Source organism: Hylobates moloch, unplaced genomic scaffold, assembly GCF_009828535.3.
Source record: "Hylobates moloch isolate HMO894 unplaced genomic scaffold, HMol_V3 SCAFFOLD_3, whole genome shotgun sequence".
Classification (NCBI taxonomy): Eukaryota; Metazoa; Chordata; class Mammalia; order Primates; family Hylobatidae; genus Hylobates; species Hylobates moloch.
Genome location: NW_026652278.1, coordinates 103,007,148 through 103,030,544, shown reverse-complemented (window position 1 = coordinate 103,030,544; position 23,397 = coordinate 103,007,148).

Sequence of the window (23,397 nt, the reverse complement as noted above, 5' to 3'; positions counted from 1 at the left end):
TAATCTCATAATCCTTGGGTATGTTTTATGCTCACTTATAAGCCATGCAATGGAGGGCTCATCTATTAAGTTCTAATTGTAGTGACTATTTATCCGTACTCTTATCTCACCGAAGGTATGCACCTTTGTCTAACTTGCTTTGATTTACCTTTGCTCTGAAGGAGGGCACATAGCCTCCTCATGGGTTTAATTATCTTCGTTTGTCCAATTCCAAGTGTTCCCTTTCACTACCTCTTTTTAACATTTCTCTGCTATGTGCAGAACATTATTGCTCTTCTGTGCCCTCGGGGAGGTCAACAGCATATTGTCTCTGCTTCATCAGCAAGCACTTCCACATTCAGCAGTTTTCTTAGCATCTGTCTATAAAATACTTCTATAGGCAGTAGAAAAATGATGCTACCAATCTTGCGTGGACATACACAGCAGTATTGCAGAGGCCTTGACTCTTGTCCATTAGTCATGTTCACTGAATCAGGTAACAATCAGAATGATGGGCAATTTCTCGCACTGTTATGGACTCAGTGAACTGGTGCTCACGGTGCCCTTCTTATGAACAATGTGTCTCCCTCCACACCTTTGTGAGGTAAGAGTTTAAAAGCAGTTTTGTGGCACTATCCTAGCTGAGAGCCCAGGAGCAATTGGGAGTCCACTGTCTCTAAGATGTAATATTTTAGAGTTTCTACTGTGGGGAATGCTAAATTTTACATTCATTGCCAATTTACCTTTCTTGAAACTTTCCTTTTTCTCTAAAGGTGATGCTATGAAACAAGAGTTATATGGAAATAAGTCACAGCAAATCTTGTGGGTGAAAAAATTTAGAATTGCTCATTGAAATCCCATCAAATACAGCGCAAGTTCGCAAGTTCCGTGAGGCCATGGGGTCTTTCTTTAAGCCATCCCACCCTAGTGGCTTTCACAGAGGAATCACATTCCTCTGAACTTAAAAATATTATGATTTTTCTCTACTATTTATTTGATTACCCTATGACATTTCTCCAATTGGCACTTTACATTATTTACCTCTCCTCTTATGATACTTTTGATAAATGTGTGACTTACTTTCCCATTAGATCACAGGCACTTCCATTTTAGACACTTCTATATTCCTTGCAGCATCTTAAGCTGTCATTTTTGCAAAGTTATTTTAAAAATTAAACGATGGGTGGGGCGCAGTGGCTCATGCCTGTAATCCCAGCACTTTGAGAGGCTGGGAGGATCTCTTGAGCCCAAGAGTTCAAGACCAGCCTGGACAACATGGTGAGATGCTATCTCTATTTTCTTTTAAAATAAAGAAAAATAAATTATTTTTAAAAATTAAAAGATGAATTTATTTCCATGTGAGCTAATGTAGGTTCTTTAAGAATATGATCTCTGCTTTGGAGATGTTCTATAAAAACTCAGACAGGGAGTAGGAATTTTCTTAGATCAGTCCATTCTCATGCATAGAAAGGAGAGTAAGTTCTCTGTCTTCCTCTAATGGTCCCCATAACTCTGGAGAATCACTCATGTTTCAGGCAGGCATGTGCTGGGACGCTTTGTATCCACTTGATATATGGATAGCGCACTAAATCTGGCAAATGTCAACATAGCATCTTTGGGGTCTAATTGTTGACTTTATCCCTCTCCTGTCCTATCCCAGACGGGGTTCCCTTTTGTATTCCATCCCACATCCGTAAGTAAGCAGCTAAACTATACAAAGTTCCAGAACAGAAGAACATGCTATTTAAAAAAAAAATAAATCTACCAGGTATTCTCTTTTGCATGGGGTGAGTTGAGAGAGAGTGGGTAGAATTTTAATTTGTGATGCCATGCCAGCTGTGATGAATGGAGAATTTCTTCGCAGTGTCTAGGTTTCTACTGCAATAACAGGTAGAAGCAGTGAAACATGTTCTGGACCCCAACTTCTCACAGCATTTGTAGAGTTCATCATTCTTAAAGGGGGGCAATCTGAGTTGCAGCCAAAACTCAGTTTTCCAAGCCAAAAGAAAACATGGCTGGTCTGCGTAACAAATAAGCATTCTGTGGGACTCTGGGGCATACCAAAGGAAAGAAAACCTAGAGAGGAAGATAATCTGATCTTCCTGTTCATATAAGCATGAGTGTCATACTTTGGATTGTTCCCAGGGGACAGCTATTATGTGCCAAATTGAAGCTTAGACACTCCAGTTACATAGGGGAAGTTGTGTGTTTCTTATCTCTTTGTCTGCTAAACTGTTTCTAGAAGTAAGTAACAAAATAAATCAAATAGTTATAAGATAAATATTTTTGGAAATTCTTCCCAATTTAACCTTCTCCTTTGGATTCTACTAAACTTTATCTCTTGGCATTTTGCTGTGTTGTGGAGGGAGTTATTGTGATGATTATGTAACTCTTACTCTACAACCTCTTATCCATTGATTTTTATCTACTACTCCTACTATTCTACATGGTGAAAGCTAATTCAAATATGAATTTATTATGTGCCAAGTACTATTCCACACATTGATTTAACTCATTAAATCCAGCTCACTTAAGAAGTCTAAAATCTAGCCCTCTCTGTTTGTAAAGAACCACCATTAGAATGTGAAACATTTTCTGTGAGGACAATCCAGGGGCGTAGTTAGAAATAAATGGTGTTTGTACAAAACTTAACTCGATGCGGATTTAAATTACTTACTTCCAGATTTCACATGATGAAACTGTATTTGGATTATCTTTTGCAAAAACCTTATCATTCTGACACACAGACATGCTTACACTTAAATGCTATGATTTACAGCCTGTTACACAAAGATAGTTGTAACCATATGTGAAGCTGTGTACATTAGTTCTATAAAAATGTTTTCCTCTAAAGTGTACTTGAAAGAAATGAGGCTAAGAGGGAGCAGTGGTAGGAGGAGACGGCATGAATTTAAACAGAGTTGTCCATGCATGCAAATCTCAGGAAGAATTCCAACAGTTTGTTATATCCAAGTAAATCTCTTTCCTGATTTACAGTCTCTTCTCCCTCATTACAAAAGAAATATTTCCAACTACTTTGTAACTTTTTTTAAAAATTTCCATACTTCCTAATTATGATTCATACAACTATACCAAATATAGATAGTCCCGTATTTCCAAAGTGAAAATGCCAACCATACCTTCCTTTTATCTATTAAGAAATATCATTCTCAATGTTTCCACTGTACTCAAATAATAGATTTCTATGTGAATAATCCCAAGAGATTATTTTAGCATGAGAACTAAAAGCATAATAACTTTTAAAAACCACCATTAGAATGTGTAAATATACTAATGTTTAGGAACTAGTAGGTTCTAGTTCTTTGTGAGTTTTGTTTATAAAAGAAATACCTTTTCAGTGGGTGTTCTTGAATTATTATACTTTAAAAATCAAATGAGTTTTATAATCATAAAACACTGCAGAGTTTGGAGTAATATTTAAAGTATTTTAAATAAAAAAATAAAATTCCTAGGTAATTATAACATTTACTTATTGCTAGCATTTCCATATGTTGAAAAATCAGGCATTATAGCATTTCAGATTTAAGAGAAAACCAAATATTCAATCTGCATGCTTATTGTCTTCAAGAGAGCTAGACCCTATTAGAGAAATTACTTAATGGGCAAGAAATAAATCAAGATAGGAGGTATGTTTACTCCTTTAGGCCACTAATTAAGATTCAACCTTAATGTACTAAGTAAAATTTTCTTTGCCTAAAAAGTGCGTGTAACATCAGGAAAAATAAAAAGCTAACTTGGCCCCAAGAAATAGCTTATTCACTCATATAATTATGACCAAGAAAACAAAAACAAGAAACAAAATTATGCTTGTTAGTCATCTTTCCTTTCTAATATTAAAACAGACTGTTCCAAGAGATTATGCCTTAATCTCCAGGCAAAATAACACATTGAAAAATCACGCAGATGCAGCAAATTCCACTAAATAGGTAGTTTCCCAAAATGAATTATCCAAGTTTTATTACCAAAAAACATTTTTTAGCATATCAAGATAAAAAGTCAGTCTAATATTTTTCATGAAAGTTATTCCTTCCCCTGTGTATGAAAACATTTATCAGAACAAAAGACATCAGAAAAAATACTTTTTCAATCTGTTGCTACTTGTACAATATGAATAATAAAGTTAGTTACATGGGAAATCAATGCCAATGTCTTGGCTCAGTCCACACAGACATGTCTATAGAGCAGTGCCAAACACTGCTTCTGAAGATGATATTATTGCAGGGATTGCAGCTTAAAGTTAATAGAACTTAATAGAGACTCTCAACTTTGTCTCAGTATGTCTAGATTGAGGAGAGGTGGTACAGATCCTCCAAGAGTCTGTTTATATCAAGACTGAATTGCCTCTTAAAGAAACATTCATCCTAAGGGAAGAAAGTAGGCCCTCAAGTATGGTCTAGACCAGTGCTCAGCATGGGAGGAAGAAGACTTCTGAAGAGAGCAGTGTCTGTCTCTTAGCTCATCTTGCCCATTTTGACTTTTGCCTGTGCCTGTGGGTGCAAGAGAGACAGAGAGATCTGGCTCCTGACATCAGGCAGCACCAACAGAAGATCATCTGGCCAGCCCTGGTAACACTGCACCTGCTGGTTATTGGGGACTGCATCTGGGCTAGCAGCCACAGCATGCATGGAGGGCCATTACAAGACAGGGCCAGCAGTGGAGTACAGCAGCACAGCAGCTTTTGCCTTCATGAGGCCTGACTGGCTCAGGGGCCATAACCTTGAGGAACCAGAACACAGCAGGGATGATAGCCACACAGCAGCTCAAAGTACTGTGTGCATGGGACCGACACCTGTAGGTCTCTATCTATGACTGGAGGACTTTGAAATGGCCTCATTAGGACTATGCTATAGCCAGCTGTGCTAGTGAGTTAGATTAGAAAATTCTAGTGATCAGTATCCCTTCATAAGCATACATATTTTTTTCTCTCAGGCTATTTTATTTAAAAGGTTGGAGCTTTTAAAAAATATTGTGTTAGAACACTTCACATGAGACCTACTCTGTTAACAAATTTCCAAATGTATACTACATTATGTTTTACTTAAATTTAATTTGGGCATTGCAAAGACTTTGTATGCTAGGTCTAAAATAGCAGCTTTATTTTCAATATCTTCTTTTATTTCTGTCTCTTCTTTAACATGTCGTTTGCTTCTCAGTGGTAGAGATAAGGAAGTTTTAATTACCTAATTATGTATAAAATTACCTAAATGTATACCTCTGTCTATACATCTATACACAGATCCACATCTGTGTCCATAATCATATTTGTGTCCATATCTCTGTCTATCTCTAGCTCTACCTGTTCACATTGCAATAAGTTGCTGGCAACATGATTGCACAAATTCCCCTGTCTTTATATACTTGCCACTTAACATTGTAACTTTTTGCCACTTTTCCCATCAAGAGGTAGCATCTATTTTCCCATTCTCTTATTGTGGCTGGCCTTGTGACTTGCTTTGACTAATAGAATGAGGCAGAAGTGACGTGTGGCTTTAAAAGCTGAGTCTTAAAGGGTCTTGCAGGAAGCAGGACTTCCAAATGGCTAAAAGAGACACTGAGCACATACTTGCCTCAAAATGCAATGATAAAACTGGATAAAAATGTTCAAAAACAATCATTTCAAGACTCTGGAAATTGACCAGACACACAGAAATTTGAAGAGCAGCTATTAAAAAACAAAAACAAAAATTACTGAGGCACTGTAAGAACAGAAAGTCTGTGGAGTTTTAGGACAGTGCTACTGGCATTCTGCACCCCATCCCAATCAGATACATGGCGCATAGTTGTCAGGGTGGAACAGGCTGTGAGGACAGACAGCCTCAGTGCCTTAGGGGGCTGATTGATTTGTAGCAGAATGCAGGAAAATGCATGCCTAACAGCACTGATAGAAATAATAGCATAAAAATAGCTAGCATAGATAAAAATAATCTCTGTGGCAAATGGCAGGGAAGGCCAACATGGCAGTTAGCCTGAAGCCATACAAGCTGGGACAAGTAACAGATCACCAGATCAGAAATTTAACAAGGAGATTTGGGAAATGAATGAGACTGTCATAGAGGATCTTAATATGCTCCCACATATTCTTTGGGCTCAAGAAGATTGCATGCATGCACAAGGCCACACAAACTCACAGGAGAGGCCGGAAAGAGCTCCGGCTATCTAATTGTCATTGGATGAACATGAAGCCTTGTGCACGCAGAAGGCAAAATCTGAGGCAAGCTTATTAACCTCTGAGGTTTTGAGGTATTTCCCAAGACACACATAGAGCCAGTGGCAAAGGGTAGAAGCGTTACTGACTCAAGGTATCTAAGCAAGTCCTCTGACAAATGAGTGGCTAACTACTGAGTTGTGCTAATCCAAGGGAAATACCAGAAAGCCAGGTTTAAAAGAAAGAAGAAAAGAGGAGGAGGAAGAAGAAGGAGGAGGAGGAGGAGGAGGAGGAGGAGGAAGGAGGGAAGGAGGAGAAGAAGAAGGAGGAGAAGGATGAGGAGAAGGAGGAGAAGGAGGAGAAGGAGGAGAAGGATGAGGAGAAGGAGGAGAAGGAGAAGAAGAAGAGGAGGAAGAGGAGGAGGAGGAAGAGGAAGAGGAGGAGGAAGAGGAAGGGGAAGAGGAAGAAGAAGTGGAAGAAGAAGAAGAAGTAGAAGGAGGAGGAGGAAGAGGAGGAAGAGGAAGGAGAAGAAGAGGAAGAAGAAGGAGGAGGAGGAGGAGGAAAAGGAGAAGAAGGAGGAGGAGGAGGAAAAGAAGAAGAGGGGGAGAAGCAAAAACAAAAAAACAAAACTAACCAGACATATCAACGATAACACACCACTGCAGGGCAGACAGACTTCAAAGAATTCATCCAGGCAAGTCACAAGACGAACAGCAAATAACACTTCTCAGAGGGAGGAAATCAGAACTAAAAGTTGTTATAATCTAGTCTCTAAAATGTCTAATTTTCAATAAAATTCATGAGATAGCAAAATTAAAAACAAAACAACAAACAGAAAACACAGGAAAGTATGACCTATGTACAGGGGCAAAAAGTCAATGGAAACCATCTTGAGGGGACCAGATGCTAAAGACTTCAAAGCAGCTATTATAGTATATGTTTTCAAAACTAAGAAACTTTATATTTAAAGAATTAGAGAAAGCATGATATTGCTATAGTCTGAACATTTGTGTTTCCCGAAGATTCATATGTTCAAACGTAATTACCAATATGATAGTATAAGGAAATAGGGCCTACAGAGGGTGATTAGATCATGTGGGCAGAGCCCTCCAGAGACCTGCCTTGTCTCTTCTACCATGTGAGGACATAGTGAGAAGTCCAAAGTCAGTGATCCTGAAGAGGTACTCACTAAAACCTGACCGTGCTGGCATCCTGGTCTTGGGTGATCTCCCCAGCCTCCAGAAGTCTGAGAAATGAATTTCTATTGTTTATCAGCTACCCAGTTTATGGTATTTTGTTACAGCAGCCCAAAAAGATTAATGCAGATGTCAAGAGCACATCAAATAGAGTATATTAATTAGGAAATAGAAATTACCTTTAAAAAGAACCAAATGGAAAATGTGAAGTTGAAAAATACAGAAATTATAATGAAAAATTTACTAGAGGGGCTCAAAAGAAAATTTGAACTAGAGGCTTGGCTCAGTGGCTCACACCTAGCACTTTGGGAGACCGAGGCGGGTGGATCACGAGGGTGGAGTTTGAGACCAGCCTGGGCAACATGGTGAAACCCCATCTCTACTAAAAATACAAAAATTAGCCAGGTGTGGTGGCACACACCTGTAATCCCAGCTACTCAGGAGGCTGAGGTAGGAGAATCACTTGAACCCGGAGGTGGAGGTTGCAGTGAGCTGAGATTGTGCCACTGCACTCCAGCCTGGGTGACACAGAAAGACTCTGACAAAAAAAAAAAAAGAAGAAGAAGAAGAAGAGGAAGAGGAAGAAGAGGAAGAAGAGGAAGAAGAGGAAGGAGAAGGAGAAGGAGAAGGAAGAAGAAGAAGAAGAAGAAGAAGAAGAAGAAGAAGAAGAAGAAGAAGAAGAAGAAGAAGAAGAAGAAGAAGAAGAAGAAGAAGAAGAAGAAGAAGAAGGGGAAGAAGAAGAAGAGGAAGAAGAAGAAGAAAGAAAATTTGAACTAGCAGAAAAAAAAGAATTGGCAGACTTGAAGATGGGTCTCTGGAGATGATCCAATATGAACAAAAAGGAAAAAAATGAACACTTGTGGGACACATTAAACATATCTACTTTTAAAGTTCTTTTGATATTGGACAATGCTCCTGGCCACTCAGAATCCCATGAGTTCAACATTGAAGGCACTGAAGTGGTCTACATGACCCAAACACAATGTCTCTAATTCATTCTGTAGATCAGGGGTCATAAGGACCTTTAAGCCTCATTACACACCATACTCTATGGAAAGGATTGTTAAGGCTATGGATGAGAATTCCAAAAGAAAGAACATCATGAAAGTCTGAAAGGATTACACTGTTGAAGATGTCATCATTGTGACAGAAAAAGCCAGGAAAGCCATCAGGCCTGAAGGAATAAATTCCTGCTGGAGAAAACTATGTCCAGATGTTGGGCATGACTTTACAGGATTTATGACAGAGTCAATCAAGGAAATCATGAAAGAGATTGTGGTATGGCAAAGAAAGAAAGAGAGAAAGAGAGAAAGAGAGAGAGAGGGAGGGAGGGGAGGGGAGGGGAGGGGAGGGAATGGAAAGGAAAGGAAAGGAAAGGAAAGGAAAGGAAAGGAAAGGAAAGGAAAGGAAAGGAAAGGAAAGGAAAGGAAAGGAAAGGAAAGGAAAGGAAAGGAAAGGAAAGGAAGGGAAGATTGGGGAGTGAAGGGTTTCAAGACATGGATCTCAAGGAAATTCAAGAGTTAACAGACACCACACCAGAGGAGTTAACAGAAGGCAGGTTGGTGGAAAGAAGTACTTCCAAATCAGGCTTACATGATGAGGAAGAAGATGTAGTAGAAGCAGTGCCAGAAAACAAACTGACATGAGACCATCTGGCAGAAGGGTTCTGATTAATCAAGATTACTTTCAACTTCTTTTACAACATGTATCCTTTCATGATACAGGCACTGAAACTAAAGCAAAGGTGGAAGAAGGATTAGTACCATGTAGAAACATTTTTAGAGAAATAAAAAAGGAAACAGAAATTATGATGTATTTCCATAAATTTACACAAAGTGTGCCTGCCTCCCCTTCTCCCACCTTCACCTGTTCTACCTCAGCCACCCCTGAGACAGCAAGACCAACCCTTCCCTTTCTCTTTCTCCTCCTCTTCAGCCTACTCAATGTGAAGATGATGAAGATGAAGACCTTTATGATAATCTACTTTTACTTGATGAATAACAAATATTTCTCTTCCTTATAATTTTATTTTTTCTCTAGCTTACTTTATTATAAGAATGCAGTATATAATACACATAAAATACAAAATATGTATTAATTGACAGTTTATATTATAGGTAAGGCTTCTGGTTGACAGTAGTTTTTAAGGAGTCAATATATGCAGATTTTTTATTGTGTGTGGGGTTGGTGCCCCTAACCTCTGCATTGTTCAAAGGTCAACTGTATTGGAAGAAGTAATGGCCCAAAATTTCCCAGACATGATGGAAAATGTTAATCTACACCCAAGAAGGTCAAAGAATTCCAAGTGGGATAGACAGAAAGAGATCCGCACTTAGAGATGTCACAATCAAATCGTTGAAAGCCAAAGACAAGGAGAAAATCTTAAAAGTAGCAAGAAAAAAAAATTCATTATGTAGAAGGGAACCACATTAATATTATCAATAGACTTGTCATTAGAAATAGTGGTGACCAGGCCAGGCGTGGTGGCTCACACCTGTAATCCCAGCACTTTGGGAGGCCAAGGTGGGCAGATCACCTGAGGTCAGGAGTTCGAGACCAGTCTGGCCAACATGGTGTAACCCCATCTCCACTAAAAATACAAAAATTAGCCCGGTATGGTGGCTACTGTCAGCTACTCAGGAGGCTGAGGCAGGAGAATTGCTGGAACTCAGGAGGCGGAGGCTGCAGTGAGCCGAGATCGCACCAGTACACTCCAGCCTGGGTGACAGCGAGACTCTGTCTCAAAAATTAATTAACTAAAAAAAGAAATAGTGGTGACCAAAAGGCAGTAGAATAATGTATCCACAATTCTAAAAGAAAATGAAGAATTTTATCCAACAGTGCCGTGCCATGCTATCCATATGGGAGCCTGAGGCAAAAGGAAAAATCAGTAATACTGATCCTGTCTCTATTTTAGATTTCGATATTTTGTTCATCATAGGTTTTATTGCATCCATTTTGATTTTTAAATATGGTGTTAAAACATTTTTATTTATTTTGATTACTGAGATTTTTGGTTTCCCTTAAATTTTGTGCTCACGGTGAGTGCCTCACTTGCTTTAGCCTAGTCCCAGAAGTAACCGGCAAGACTATGTTTTTAAAATGATGCTGAAATAAAGACATTCCAGATGAACACCATTCCCAGATGAACAAACACTGAGCAAATGTGTTGCTAACATACCTGGCTTTCAAGAAATACTAAATAAGTCCTTTAAGCTGAAAGGAAATGACACTGGATAGTAACTCAAATTTATATAAAGAACAAACACTGGTAATTACATAATTAAATATGATATAGTCTCTTAACTGATTTAAAAGATAATTGCATGAAACAATAGTTATCAAAATATATTGCTAGGGTAATGACACATAAAGATTAATGTGTACTTCAGGAACAAACAGAAAAGTAATAATTTTTTTAAAAGATCTAATATGTACCAATAATACCACAAAGTGGAGGTGGGGAGAGAATAGAGATATATTGGAACAAGGAAATAAAATGAGACAGTAAAGGCTGGGCACGGTGGCTCACGCCTGTAATCCCAGCACTTTGCAAGGCCGAGGCAGGTGGACCACTTGAGGTCAGGAGTTCAAGACTAGCCTGGCCAAGATGGTGAAACCCCCTCTCTACTAAAACTACAAAAATTAGCTGGGCGTAGTGGCCGGCTCCTGTAATCCCAGCTACTTGGGAGGCTGAGGCAGAATAATCGCTTGAACCCGGGCGGCAGAGGTTGCAGTGAGCCGAGATTGCACCACTGCACTCCAGCCTGAGCAACAAGAGCGAAACTCCGTCTCAAAAAAAAAAAGAAGTAACTAAAATCCACAGGCGATATGAAAATCAGAAATGATAGATATGCGGATTAATATAAAAGACTATATGTCTCCTTCTCTTAGCTTTTTTACTTTATTTATTTATTTAAATTAATTATTTATTTATTTGGAGACCAAGTCTTGCTCTTGCAGGCTGGAGTGCAGTGGCGCGATCTCGGCTCACTGCCGCCTCCGCCTCCCGAGTTCAAGCGATTCTCCTGCCTCAGCCTCCAGAGTAGCTGGGATTACAGGCGCCTGCCACCGCGCCCGGCTAATTTTTGTATTTTCAGTAGAGACGGGGTTCCGCTGGTCTCAGACTCCTGACCTCAAGTGATCCGTCTGCCTCAGCCTCCCAAAGTGCTGGGTTTACAGGCATGAGCCATTTCGCCTGGCCTCTCTTAGCTTTTTTAAAAGACATAAAGTTGTACAAAAATATAGTTATGGAGAAATAATTACAGAGACAATAATATATTGCACGGAAGAGCAGGGAGAGAAGGCAACTAATATTGAAACAAAGTTTATCAGTTTTACTTTCACTGTTAGACCACTGCCCTGTGGCCATGGTGCAGGGATGATAAGAGGCTACATAGAGGGCCTTTCCGGAGATTTCTGTTGGAGAAAACACCATCAGTTTGGATTAAACAAAGAAAGAGAAAAACAGCACAAAATGAAAAAAAGGCCCTTAATTCATCAATTTCTTTAAGGCGGGAGGCAGAAATTCAGTTGAGAAAGCTACTCAGCTACAAACTTGGGGTTTGGTTTGTTTACCAAAAAGAAAATATGTCATAGCATAGCTGACAGTTGAGAGGTCAGGGCTAAGGGGAACTACTAAGAAAAATCGAAGACGGAACCACTAGTAAGTTAATTTAGCTGACTGCAGGAAATGAGGCCAATAAACAAAAATCAATAGTGTTTCTACATACTAGCAACACAAATTGAAAAATGAAATTAAAAGTATCATTTTCTAGCATCCAAACACATGAATACTTAGAGATAAACTTATCAAATTATGTGCAAGATCTATACGCTGAAAACTACAAAATTTTGCTGAGAGATATTATAAATATCTCTCAGCAAATATTTTGATATATATAAAAATAAATAGAGATATATATCATGCTCAATACTCAATATGTTTAACATATTAGTTCCCCCATATTGACCTTGGAATCAGTTCAATGCCAACCAAAATCCTAATGGACTTTTTGTGGTGGAAATTTGTATAAGCCAGTTCAAAATTTAATATAGCTGGGCACGGTGGCTCATGCCTGTAATCCCAGCACTTTGGGAGGCAGAGGTGGGCGGATCACCTGAGGTCAGGACTTCGAGACCAGCCTGGCCAACATGGCAAAATCCCGTTTCTACCAAAAATACAAAAAAGTAGCTAGGTGTGGTGGCGTGGGCCTGTAGTCCCAGCTACTCGGAAGGCTGAGGCACAAGAATCACTTGATCCCCAGAAGCAGAGGTTGCAGTGAGCCGAGATAGTGCCACTGCACTCCAGCCTGGGCGACACAGTGAGACTCCATCTGAAATAAATAAATAAATAAATAAATAAATAAATAAATAAATAAATAAAACCAAATTTAATACAAAAGCACAAAGATGTAACAAGAGCCAAAATAATTTTGAAAGAGGATATAATTTTCAACATTTTTAACTATCTGATTTCAAGATTTATTATAAAGACACAGTAACTAAAAAGATGAGGTATTGGTATAAAAATAAATATTACAAACATAATAAAGTGACTACTGGTAAATCCACATACATATGAATATGAACAATTGATTTTTGACAGAGACTAAGGTACTTCACGAGAAAAGGATCTTTTGTTTTCTTCTTTCTAAAACAAGAAATGCTGAAACAACTGGATAGAAGATATCAGTTGCAAGGAAGAAAATGGGTCTTGACTCATAATATACTTCACTATACCAAAAAAATAACAAAAACAAGATTAATTTGATCAGAGACTAAAAGAAAAATTAAAACCACAATACTTCCAGCAGGAAATATTTAAGGCAGGCAAAGATTTCTTAAGACATATAAAAAGTTATAAAATATAAAAGGAAACGTTATAAACTTTATTAAGAACCTACTTTTCAAACAATACCACAAAGAGTATGATAAAGCAAGCTATACACTAGGATAAACAAAATTTGGCTTCGTTTGTTTAGTAAATTTGAGGATTTGCATATCCTAATGGGTCCGGAATTGGTTCCTTCTGGTGGGTTCTTGGTCTCGTTGACCTCAAGAAGGAAGCCGCGGACCCTTGCAGCGAGTGTTACAGTTCTTAAAGATGGTGTGTCCAGAGTTTGTTTCCTCAGACGTTCAGATGTGTCCAGAGTTTCTTCCTTCTGGTGGGTTCGTGGTCTTGCTGACTTCAGAAGTGAAGCCGCAGACCTTCGCAGTGAGCATTACAGCTCTTAAAGGTGGCGCCTCCCGAGTTGTTTTTTCCTCCCAGTGGGTTCGTGGTCTCGCGGGCTTCAGCAGTGAAGCTGCAGACCTTCCCAGTGAGTGTTACAGCTCATTAAAGGTAGTGCGGACTCAAACAGTGAACGGCAGCAAGATTTATTGCGAAGAGCCAAAGAACAAAGCTTCCACGACGTGGAAGTGGACCCAAGTGGGTTGCTGGTGCTGGCTCTGGTGGCCAGCTTTTAGTCCCTTATTTGGCCCCGCCCTCATGCTGCTGATTGGTCCATTTTACAGAGTGCTGATTGGTCCGTTTTTACAAAGTGCTGATTGGTGCATTTACAAACGTTTAGCTAGACACAGAGCGCTGATTGGTGTGTTTACAATCCTTTAGCTAGAAGGGAAAGTTCTCCAAGTCCCCACGCGACTCAGAAGCCCAGCCAGCTTCACCTCTCACTAGGATCCATCAATTCTATTCTTAAGGATTATGCCCAGAGAAACTCTCATATGCTCCAGGCATATAAACAGGTGAGGCTGGGGCTAGGGGATGAGTTAAAGTGTCATTTTGCAAAATGTTTAACACGGGGAAAGTACAAATTCAGCCAAATTTATCACATTTTCTATATTTACAACTACATAAGTACAGTGAGCACTGATTTTAGAGAGAGGACTGAGGCATTGTAAGACTTTATTTCATACAAGATTCCATTAAATTAAATAAAGAGTATTTACTACTCATCTATTTTATAAAAATGTGTCAAAACAAAGACAAAACAGGTTATTAAAATTAAGGATCTGGAATAATCTATTTCCTGAAAACATGATAATTTACTGTTTAAATATACCATTTTGACAAAATTTCCAATTTTTAAGCATTAGTTGGTATTCCTTCATACTAGAATAATACTAAAGACCACATAATGATTTGGATAGTCCCGTGAGATTTTTCTTTTCATATGATTTAGCCTATGTACTCAAAGTAGACCTTCCATTAGCAACAGTGTGGAAAAAAATAAGACTCCATTCAGTTATTTCTAATCTGGAGAAAAATGACAACAGGTAGATACAGGTAGCTTTAAAAGATTCTGTCTCTTTGAACTTAGGACTAAATTGGTTGTTTTTAAAAAATACTTTCTTTGAAGAAGTGGAAACCTTTTTCAGACACACACATAAACTATGTGCACTCCAAATATCAAAAACATGAACGTAGAGCTGTTCAGGTTGAAGCGGAAGAAGGGTGGCCCACAGCTGAGCTTTAGCCACTGAAAATGGCCCTAGAGGAACTTCAGAAAATTCTTGGGCTGCATGGAATGCATTTTGAAAGCCCATGCTCTACATTAGATCGAAAGACCACCTCTGCCTCTAGCACTGACAGTCTCCATGTGCTTTAAGATAGCACCTGTGGGCCAGGCGCGGTGGCTCACGCCTGTAATCCCAGCACTTTGGGAGGCCGAGGCGGGCGGATCACGAGGTCAGGAGATCGAGACCATCCTGGCTAACACGATGAAACCCCATCTTTACTAAAAATACAAAAAAATTTAGCCGAGCGTGGTGGCAGGTGCCTGTAGTCCCAGCTAATCAGGAGGCTGAGGCAGGAGAATGGCGTGAACCCGGGAGGTGGAGCTTGCAGTGAGCCGAGATCACTCCACTGCACTTCAGCCTGGGTGACAGAGCAAGACTCCCTCTCAAAAAACAAAAATTAAAAATATAGCACCCGTGTTACTTTCTTTTTTAAATCACACTCCCCCATCCCCACCCCACTAAGAAAAAAAAACAAAACCTAAAAACTTTGGTAATAAGATCTTTCTATTTCTCCCTAGTCCTTTGTTTGGGGCCACTGAGCTTCACCTTCACTTTCTCATGCTTGTGCCCTCTAATTTCCTGGCTCTTGAAATACATCCTAGGCAAGATCTTACTGGCGTGTGTATGAGTGCATGTTGAGTAGTTTTTCCCAACTGACACTGAGAGTCTCCTTCTTTGACTTCTCATCTCCTTCTAATTTCCAGTTCATAATGTTCACGCCTCATCTAGACTTTAAAAAGAAAAGAGGTAAAATGAGCTCACACCATAAAGACGCCCTACTTTCCAGGTGTGCATGTTTCCCCCCTACCCCCGACTCCCAACCAGCTGACCTGGAAGACACTTTGCTCCACACTCCATGGAGCACAGAGGGAACTAAGGACCTGTGGCAATGATTCTGTCCCTGATGACTCCTGCCTTGGGCTCCAGGCCAGTATGGATTTTTATGACTGTCCTTGTGGTGTACCTTGTACCATCTCTGCCACTAGAACTTGCTTTGGTTAAAGAGTAAGTACACCTAGTTTAAAAACCATGAGAACACTTGGTTTGATTGTTTGTTTGTTTGTTTGTTGTCACTTACAGTGCCAATGGGAATATTTTCTCATGTCAGTCTTTCTGAGGGCAAAATGACCTGGGTTTTCCTATTGCATAAACTTTGCCTAGTTTAACTTCAGAAATACTGGAAGCCACTTTCCACAGACCATAGGGATGCATGTTAATAATGGAACTCTTTTTGCTTACTGAAGGAAACTCCCTTTAGTTTTTCTACGGGACGTGGTCTTTACTCTTGTCAACTCTGTTGAAGCAGTGTGGTTCACTAGGAACAAGTTGAAGAGAAGCTAACTGAGAAGCCAATAAAACCAATTTTAAGAACATTGCAACATGATACATTGAGCACCTTGCAAATACTGTTCTTTCTTTGCCACACATCCCTATTCTTATGCAGGTATCTATACCTATAGATACAGATTTTTTTTGTTTTGTTTTGTTTGAGATGGAGTTTCACTCTTGTTGCCCAGGCTGGAATGCAGTGGCGTGATCTCAGCTCACTGCAACTTCCACCTCCTGGGTACAAGCGATTCTCCTGCCTCAGCCTCCCAAGTAGCTGGGATTACAGGTGCCTGCCACCACACCTGGCTAATTTTTTTGTATTTTTAGTAGAGAAGGGGCTTCACCATGTTGGCCAGGCTGGTCTCAAACTCCTGACCTCAGGTGATCCACCCGCTTCAGCCTCCCAAAGTGCTGAGATTACAGATGTGAGCCACCATGCCCAGCCTAGATACATATTTTTAATTAATAGGCAATTTTTGGTGCAGTTTTAGGTTTACAGAAAAATGAGTGGAAAGTACATAGAGTTACCATACACATCCCCACCCCCATTTTCCACTATTATTAACATCTTGCATCAGTGTGGTATGTCTGTTACAATTGATGAGCCAATATTAATACATTATTATTAACTAAAGTCCACAGTTTACATTAGGGTTCAGTCTTTGCATTGTACCTTCTCTGGGTTTTGACAAATGTATAATGACATGCATCCACTATGGCAGTATTATACAGAATGGTTTCACTGCCCTATGAATCCCTTGTGCTCCACCTGTTCATCCCTTCCTCTCTCCTCCGAACCCCTGGCAACCACTGATCTTTCTGCTGTTTTCATAGTAAAAAGATGCCCAGGCCAGGCATGGAGGCTCACACCTGTAATTCCAACACTTTCAGAGGCTGAGGCGAGCAGATCGTTTGAGCCCAGGAGTTTAGGACTAGCCTGGGCAACATGGTGAAACCCCATCTCTACTAATAATACAATTAGCTGGGCGTGGGGATGGCGCCTGTGGTCCCAGCTACTCGGAAGGCTGAGTTGGGAGGATTGCTTGACCAGGGAGGTCAAGGCTCGGTGAACCATGATCGTGCCACTGCATTCCAGTTTGGGCAACAGAGCAAGACTTGTGTCAAAAAAAAAAAAAAAGTCCAGAATTCTCTTTCTTATCCCGAATGTTACAGCTGTGAGTTGTTCTCTACTACATTGCTTATTCTGTGCACATTTTCATAACTGAGTTATACTTCTGAGTTAAAACCTCCATAATTTTCATAAAGATGTTGGTTGTGAGAATTAAGTGAGAATGTTTTATGCTTAGAGCAACATCTACCTTACAGGCTGAAAGTGGGGATGAAATGTGGTAACATGCTTAAAATACTCAGAACACTTCCTGGAACACAGTCCGTGCTCAACAAATGGTAGCTGGTGTTAGCCTTGGCACAACTGCTGATTTCCCTTCCTCTGTAAAGTCTAATTGTAAGAAAGAAGGTGCTCTTGGACTTAGGGGAATTTAAAGAGGCAGTGGATCAACCATGAAGACCTCCGCCTGTGGAGTCAGGTCATCTGGGTTCAGAACCCTAGTTTTACTAGTTACTGGCCACTACTTGGGAAGTTACCTGATCCCCCTTTGAGATGAATTTCCTCCTGTAAATGAGGAGACTAACAATTCCTCTTTAAGTGGTTCTTCTTTCTCAGGCCTGATACTCGGTCTGCACCAAAACAAGATGAAGACTCTGTTACGAAAGGGTTCAAGCCCATGCTGTGGACTGTCCAAGGAAATCCTGACCCTGTTGTGTTCTAAGAGTATGGTGGAGGCAAGTTATGTAGTCTTTGCTTGCCTCTGTTTCTGTTACCAAATAATAGCTTTAATAATCAGAAAAATGGCCGGGCACAGTGGCTCACGCCTGTAATCCCAGCACTTTGGGAGGCCAAGGCAGGCAGATCACCTGAGGTCAGGAGTTCGAGACCAGCCTGGCCAACATGGTGAAACCCCATCTCTACTAAAAATACAAAAATTAGCTGGGCGTGGTGGCGGGTGCCTGTAATCCCAGCTACTCAGGAGGCTGAGGCAGGAGAATTGTTTGAACCCAGGAGGTGGAGGTTGCAGTGAGCCGAGATCGCGCCATTGCACTCTAGCCTCAGGGACAAGAGTGAAACTCCGTCTAAAAAAAAAGATCAGAAAAATGGAAAGAAGATTCAAGATGGGGAGGTTTGGAGAAATGAGCAAGGTATTTTATGACAGAACATTTGGGATTTTTTCCTATTCCTGGAAATCCCTAAAACTACTGAATGAGCATCACTGGAATTTATTATTGGGTAGATACAAAATCAGACCTCTGAAATGATAACCTCTCTGAATTTTTCTCTGCATAAAACAAACAAATGATATATGTCCCACTTAACTCTCAGGGTTTTTTTTTAGATGATATATATTATGTCTGTGAATTCAACGTCAATTAAACATTGTCCTAGATGCTATGGGTGAGAAAATCAGTAAGAAAAGATTCTTATTCTCCCTTGGCTTCTCCAGAGGATGGAAGTAAACTCAACAGTAATTATGTGCAATGAAGTGTCAGAGGTGCCCTGACGGAGCTTTGTGGATGGCTTGGGCACATATGAGAGCAATTGTCTCCACCTGGGGCTAATGAGCACCGGCTTCCTAGAGGTGGTAACACTCAAACTGATGTGTGAAAGTACTTGGCTTAGGTGATTGGCTCAGGGTGTGGTGTAGTTGGAAATGAACTGAAATCCTGAGGTATCCCAGGCATTTTTGGATGCCATTATCTACCTTTGAACTTGGAAAGACTTGTTGAACAGCTGGAGATCAGAAGTTCATAAGTACTAAGGCCTGGTGATAAAATTTTTATCACTTTGCTTAGTTGATGAAATTTTGTCATTTCATTCAGTGTTTATTTTTAAATTTAATTATATAGAGAGAGATAGAGATGAGAGAGAGAGAGGGAGAGAGAGAGACCAGAGGCTGGTCTCAAATTCCTGGCCTCAAGTGATCCTCCTGCCTTGGCCTCCCAAAGTACTGGGATTACAGGCATGAGTCATCACACCTGGCTGGTTATTCAGTGTTTATTAAAGCATATTTATTTCACCCACTAATAAAGGTAGAAGGACTGATAGAATGAGAAAATTATTTTTTAACTTCCAATGTAAAACTTGATTTGAGTCATTAAAAATAGATACCTAGGGCTGGGTGCAGTGACTCATGCCTGTAATCCCAGTGCTTTGGGAAGCCAAAAAGAAAAGATCACTTGAGCCCAGGAGTTTGAGGCTGCAGAGGGCTATATGTGCTACTGCATTCCAGCCTGGGCAACAGAGTGAAACACTGTCTCAAAAAATAGATGTATGTATGTATAGATAGATAGATAGATAGATAGATGCTTAAATCATTAGGTTAAAAGTTCTGGGGGAACAGAATACCCTTGCAGTTTTAAGGTATTGGCCCACAGATAACTTATTACTTGCAAAGGGACAAAATACATCTTTTATAATAGAGAGTTCACCATATTATCCAAGTGGTTGAGCTTGATATTGCCCCTAGTGGAATAGCCTGACGTCCTGCCTCCTGAACTTATGCAGTGGGAGGGAAATAGCATCACCTACAAGGTGTTCTTGCTAGAAATGTTCAACTTGAGCCTCACCACTAGGAAAAAAATTCTGAATATGGGGTGTTCTGCAGTTCTCTTCAAATACTTTAATATTATAAACCAGGGAAGCAATTGTACAAATCAAAATATGAGGAGCCTGAACATATACAGAAGCCAAGTGCAATATATCAACCTTGATTGGATCCTGGATTGAAAAATAAATCTAACAATAAAGGACACAATGGAACAATCGAGGACATTTGGGTATGGACTGCCTGTTGGATGTTGCTATTGAAGTAATGATTTTTTGTTTTTTTTTTTGAGACAGAGTTTCACTCTTGTTGCCCAGGCTGGAGTGCAATGGCGCAATCTCGGCACACCACAGCCTCCGCCTCCTGGGTTCAACTGATTCTCCTGCCTCAGCCTCCCGAGTAGCTGGGATTACAGGCATGTGCCACCATGCTCAGCTAGTAACAATGATTTTCTAAGATGTGGTACTGGTATTGTGGTTCTGTAGAAGAATGTCCTGTTCTTGAGAGCTGAAGTACTTAGGAATGAAGTGTCCTGATGTCTGCAGCCTAATTTTCGGATGGTTGAGAAAAGGGAATTTCTGTGTATATGTCCGTGTGTGTGTGTGTGCGTGCATGCGCGTACGCGCATATGGAGAGAGACCAAGGGGATTGGAGGAAAGAGGGGCAGAGATATCAGGTATGGTATAAAAGTTACTGCTTAATGAATCCAGCTGAGGTTATAGAAATGTGTCTTATTTTGTTCTTTGACATTTTTCAATGACAAAAATTGCACTTCTTAAAATATGGTTTAAAAATGGTCCTAATATTATATTTTGCTTATTAATATACATAAATTTAAGTACACATATAGGCATATAGTATCTACCAACACAAATAATTTGCTTTGTATGTTTTTAATCCAATGGTAAATTTACCTTATAGTCTTGTTAAAATAATATCCAATATTAGAATAGCACATTGCTCCATACATGGTTATGCTCAGCCAATTCTTGTAAGACACACCCAGTGTCAATAAGCTTTTTTTCACAACAACTGTGTAACCTTCTCTTTCCCCAATAAATTCTGATCTTTTCTTGTTTTTCAGACATACCGTAGGCCACCCTAGTCTGTAGGTATGTACCAGATTGCAATCCTTCTTCTTCTTCTTTTTTTTTTTTTTTAATCTCAGCTCACTGCAACCTCCACCTCCCAGGTTCAAGAGATTCTCCTTCCTCAGCCTCCCAAGTAGCTGGGATTACAGGCACCTGCCACCACACCCGACTAATTTTTGTATTTTTAGTAGAGACAGGGTTACATCATGTTGGCCAGGCTGGTCTTGAACTCCTGACCTCAGGTGATCTGCCCGCCTTGGCCTCCCTAAGTGCTGGGATTACAGGCATGAGCCACTGCACCCAGCCAATCCTTCTTATATATAATTCCCAAATAAAACCTTTTTACCTTGAGATTCATATCTCTATATTTTTTATGTTGACAATTGACTAATGGATAGTTACTAAAATCTTTGGACTAAGTTTTGGGATGAATACATAGCTAAGATAATTGGGTAGTTGGGGTAAATGAATGAGGTAGAAGTACAAGGAGATTGGTTGAGGCAATAAAGAGAATGGGGCTGGTATCCATGAGGGCGAAGGTTCCTTCAGGTGTTGTTGGAAATCTAGAGCATGTGAAAGCCCTATTAACATGTCTTTCTGGAAATCATATAGACAGAATACTGCTGCATTTATCCTTCAGGGCTACCTACTTTATATAATCCAAAATGCTAGTGTGCTTCTAGGCGTTGTGCTATTTTGGAGAATTACAGAGATGTCCTCTATCTGCTTTATGTGGGTCCCAGCAAAACAAGATGTCACACTGAAATAAGGCAATTTAAGAAGAGTAGCTAATAAAGGGATGATATACAAAGGCATGGACAGTACGTGGAAAAATTACCAGGAAGAGCACATGTATTAGTCCATTCTCACACTGCTATAAAGAACTACCTGAGACTAGGTAATTTATAAAGAAAAGAAGTTTAATAGGCTCACAGTTCTGCAGGCTATACAGGAAGCATGGCTAGGGAGCCTCAGGAAACTTACGATCACAGTGGAAGGCAAAGGGGAAGCCAGCATGTCCTGGCATGGCTGGAGCAGGAGGAAGGGAAAGCAAAGGCGGAGATGCTACACACTTTTTTGTTTGTTTGTTTGTTTGTTTGTTTGTTTTGAGATGGAGTCTTGCTCTATCACCAGGCTGGAGTGCAGTAGTGCTATCTCGGCTCACTGCAACTTCCGCCTCCCAGGTTCAAGTGATTCTCCTGCCTCAGCCTCCCGAGTAGCTGGGACTACAGGCATGTGCCACCACACTCAGCTAACTTTTGTATTTTTAGTACAGACAGGAGTTCACCATGTTGGCCAGGATGGTCTCGATCTCTTGACCTCGTGATCCACCCGCCTCAGCCTCCCAAAGTGCTGGGATTACAGGTGTGAGCCACTGCGCTTGGCCCGCTACACACTTTTAAACAACCAGATCTCATGCAAACTTACTATCACAAGAATAGCAAGGGGGAAATCCACCCCCATAATCTAATCACCTCCTACCAGACCTCTCCTTCAATAATGGGGATCACAATTCGACACGAGAGTTGGGTGGGGACACAGAGACAAACCACATCAGCGCAACACCACAGTGCTGGTAGCAGCAGGACTCTGCTATTCATCAAAGGCTGAAAGGGAGAGAAGAGGGAGCAGCTGGAGAAATTTTAAAGAAAAAAGGGCTGTGTAGACAGAGCCACCTACCTGGCATTGTGTCTTTACTTTATGGGTCCAGCTTTTCCCTGTGACCCCAAAAAGATGGACTCAAGGAAATAAGTACTTCAACTTTACTGTCTTTCTTCCTGCTGATCTTCTGCCAGTGGTCCCCATGTACTGTGCCCATCTGGAAGCAATGACATAGCCCCTACAGATGAGCCTCTGAGGGCACAGAGCAGGTAAAGAAGGGTAGAGACTGGATCAGAGAGGCGCTTGAAAGATCTGTACACCGTGAGACTCTGGATGGGGTATGGAAATTCTCCCTTATTCTGTTTTTCTACCTCATTTTGGAGATAATACTTTTCAGTATCTTCATGACTTCTTGGAATGACTTAACAAGGTTTGTTTTGTTGACCAGATCTTACTGATTAAAGAGGCACTATAAAATTGTTCCAAAGAACGTTCTTCAGAGTAGAATGAAATAATTATAAGAGACCAAAAGCCACTGAACTAGGATGAACTGGTAGGTCAGTAGTGATCAACTGGCTGTTCTTGAACCCTTACAGGATCAGTCTCTAAGCTGGCTGCATTCTCTAAGTTGGCTCACTCCCTTCCCCACAGTGCTGGGGAAATCTTGCAAGGAAGATGGTATGGCAGGCAGTTGCCTGAATTAGGCTCCAGTACAGTCAGGATCCCCTTGTGGGTGACCTTGTCAATGAACCCCATTCTCTTTATCCCTAGTCCTAGGATTAGGAAAGAACATAAGTTCCAGAAAAATCAAAATGAACTCTTCAACAGGAAAGGCTGGCAGATGCCTGGGCAGATGGATCAAGATATCTTATAGCAGTCAGATAAAAGGTGAA